Genomic DNA, 4,186 nt, shown 5'->3' with positions numbered 1-4,186 from the left:
TGAGGTTTCTCCTATAGTTTTTTTCTAGAATCTTTTGAAGACGCTACCCGGAACCCTTACGCCTATCTTTTGGTGGACTTAAAAGCTCAGACACCAGAAGACTTTCGCCTGAGAAGCAGTCGGTACCGTCAAGAGTGGCCGGTGGTTTATGTTCTAAAGAAAAAATAATGTCGTCACGTATTCAACGATTGACGTCGACAGTGGCTCCTTTTAAAAAGGCTATTTGAACGCAATGCACAACTACGACGAGCCATTTTACAGTCGGCTTCTCCGGAACTCATAAACGCAACTTGTGAAATAGCTCTCAATGTTTTGCACGGCAAGATACCTCTAACAGATACTCAGCGGAAAAATTAAGGAAACAGCGGACTGAGCTTAAACTACTTGCTTCCAAAAGAAATTCTATTAAAAAAAGAAGACAGTCATTAATCAAAAGGGGGGATTCCTTTTACCTCTACTGAGTGTAGCAATACTTTTTCTAACAAATTTGATAACATCACGTAGCGGTTAAAACATGGAGCATGCTAAAAAGATGTTTCTAGTACCTCGAAATCAGCTGGATAAATTAAAGAATCTCACTTATACCCCAGAACCAATCCGCCAAACAGTTGAAAATGAATGGATCAGACCATATGCAACATCTTAGCAAGGACTGATGTGGGTTCTCATGAGAAGGCAACGCTGTACATGATTGCTTTACAAAGATTCATAGCTCTTGTCAAACGAGGTGAAAAAGAAAAAATCACTTAAACCCTATCATTACCCATTGAGGGTGGTTCAGAAACCAAACATCTAGTAGCGTTAACGATGCTGGGGATATCACCCCGGTTCAAGATGTTATACAAAGTGTTCCGGCTAGAAGCAAAATAAATGCCACCTCTGTTTTAGATAAATTGTCTAAAGCAGGTAACGTTGCGACGTGGAATGATGAAGGAGAGTTTGTTTTCAAGGGCAAAGTTGTAAGCGGTTCGCATGTGTTGGATCTTATAAAGAGCACCTCACAAAATTGCTAAAAATAGGAGACCTCCGGGTTGGCAATCATTTATTGAGGCTTTAGCTATAATTAATATGCCGCTTACCGTTATACCTAATCAACACGCGACACGATTAGTATACATAAAAAATGATCTCTACAGTAAGCCGAACACAGATAAAAACTCAAGAAAGAAGGCCCCTGATATCCCTGAACCGTTTTTTTATCACCAGTTTTAGACCGTTCAATGTGGTAAGTTTTTCGTGACAATAATGCTGTGACAAAAATGTAAGCATGGTCAACAATGTATTTGTCTCAATAAAATTACATTACATTTGATTCTAATGTTTTTGTCAAGTTACTAACAAGCATGACACGTTTTAAGGGTCTTTAAACATTTACAGTTTGTGTACAAGAAAGCATGTTTTTCACACATTTATTTAGGTATATTTTACCAACATACTTTGAAACCATTGCATCATTCATTTTTAAATTATCAGAGTATAGCGATATAATTCCATTAAAGGGGTTCCCATGGCCCGGTGGTGCAAGTTAAGTATACAAGGCTGACCATACGTCACGCTGAGCGGGTCCTGCACTTGTACAGTATTGTAAACAGTCTGTTTACAGTTTTTCTGTAGAAAAGTATTAATGCTGTCTGGGAAATAATCAACGTCTGGTGGGTTTCCGTAGGAGTCAAAGAATTCACCAGTTTGATCCGCACACAGATACAGAGCTAGCCAATGTTCTCCAGGTTTGTGTCGCTTATTACCCGGTAGCTCATCACAGGCTATAAAATCTTTAAAGTATTTTCCTGTACACGGGTTGTTGCTCAGAACCGCCGTTAGCTCTCTGGTGTTCATGTTTAATAATAATCATACAGCACGTTCCTCTTTTGGTTCACTTCAATGATTTTGTCGAAACACGCGTAAACAATCAAATGTACAGTTCTGGGTAGAGGGGTTCTGAATCTCATCTCTTTTGATCAGGGGTAGATGCTGACTACATCCGTCATCAGGGGCCAGATTGAAAGCATTAAGCGTGTAGCCGCTTGTATATTCTTGTCGGTTTATAAACAGGGGCTGCTCCTTCAAATGTCTACCGGTAGCTACAACCATGCTGTCGTACTCTCGAACAGCACTGTTGTTGTCAAAATTAGGCCGAATCAGTTTGGCTGGAAACTGCTGGCTGTCGACATACATTGGCACAAACTCGGCATTATAATGCTTGAAATTAAAGGGGTTCTTGTTGTAAGCACCCGTAAAAGCACCGTTATCAACCAAACCTATACCAACCGTTTTCGGTAGTTGTCCCAAAAACATATTCTCCTGATTACAAACTCGAATACCTGCCGCTAAGATGAACGTCTTCATGCTCACTCGGTCTATAGGGTATTTAACATTAGATGTCAGCAGAGCCTGCGCATGTCCAAGTTTCACTGCGGGAGAGACAGTGACCTTTGTTTCTTTTTACAAATACTGATGCCGACACCAGTTTAATCTTGTATTACCACGCGTCTGCTGTCATTAGACAAAATTCCTCCTTCCCCTGAACCATTTTAATTTTCATATCGACGCCATTCATCATCAACCTCTCCTGATAAAATATATCAGCATGTATGTGTCCCAACATTTCAAATATGTTGCTGTCTGCTGTATATAGGGTTCTTTTTATCAAACCTGTGTTGTTTCCTGCAGTGTTTGTTTCATCCATATGTCTGCTGGTATCTTTGTAAAAGAGACCGGCTATGAACTGGTTAGACAAGGTCTCATCCCCAAAATTCAACAGAAGGGGGTAAGTATTGCTAGACTGGCTTACCATTCTTTCCCCCAGTGAAACATCCACTTGCGGGAAAAAAGGTAGTAAGGGGGTAATTAATAATTCTCTTCCAGTCGATCCTTCCCTTCCTTTACCGCCTCACTGGCAGTCACGGCAGCTAAAAAGCTCCATAAAACTGTTCAGAAGGATTTAAAAAGCAGCACTGAAGCCCTTCATTCTGTCACGGAACATTTAATAATCAGCAGCAAGTGAAATGGAGCCAAATTAATGATGTGTAATGGCACATGATTGAACAGTCATTTTGTCAACGTGTTATAACTGGGTGTGTGATCAACATTTTTAAAGTGCATTCATTGGCAGATGAAAGAGTGTTTGCTAAGGCCCTCCGAACAAACAGGCTCTGGATTGCATGTTTAAAATGATGCTCAGGGAATGTTGTATTATGGTAAGGGTAACCGCTTTCATTCCGAAAGTATGTGTCATGAAACATGACTTGAACAGTCATATTATCAAGATGTAAAAACCTGTAGAACTCGATGCATACTTTTCTGGACAGTCAAGGGAGCCGCATAATGGCTCCCTTGACTGTCATTGGCACATTACATTACATGACATTTTTGGCATTTGGCAGACCAGGGCCTATTTCAAAAAAAGAAAATTCAAACAAACAAACAAACAAGCAAAAGTATGACCAAACCCCCTAACTAGCCAAACACTGCTTACCTAGCCAAACTAAAAATACTGATACACCAAAAAAGTACATCACAGAAAGACAACAATTAAGGAATTAAGGTTCACAGGGAGGTAGGGAGGGACGGGGAGAGGTGCTGCTTGAAGAGGTGCGTCTTGAGTTTGCGGTTGAAGGTAGGGAAGACCCCTTAACTGCTTGAAAGGCTAGCACCAATATTTTGAATTTGATGCGACATTCATATCACATGTTTACCTCCAGCTCAGTCTCCCAACTAAGGTTAATACAGTCAGATTTACTGTTTTAGAGAGAGAGCCTGGGCCCCCTCCCATCTGAACTACAATATTATACATTATGAACTATGGATAACATTGATTAATATTGATTATGTTTATAAAAGTGATGTATGCAACACTTAAACTTCAACATTCACCCTTCAAACATATATGAATGTAATTATTATACACTCACTGAGCACTTTATTAGGTAGACCTGTACACCTGCTGGTTAATGCCAATCATGTGGCAGCAACTAAATGCAAAAAAGCATGCAGATGTGGTCAAGAGGTTCAGCTTTGACAAGTGACCTTGACCGTGGAATGCCAGTTACATTTAAATCCCCCTGCAGGCATGTGGCTGGGTCCTTCAGGAGTCTGCACACACTGTCAGAGTCTGCAAACCATGACAGAGAGTCTGAGCAAGCCACCAGGAAATGTGCACAAGCCGCCGGAACTCCTGCACACATTG

The sequence above is a fragment of the Conger conger genome, chromosome 9 (assembly GCF_963514075.1).
Source record: "Conger conger chromosome 9, fConCon1.1, whole genome shotgun sequence".
NCBI classification, from domain to species: Eukaryota; Metazoa; Chordata; class Actinopteri; order Anguilliformes; family Congridae; genus Conger; species Conger conger.
This window is presented reverse-complemented; position numbering follows the sequence as displayed.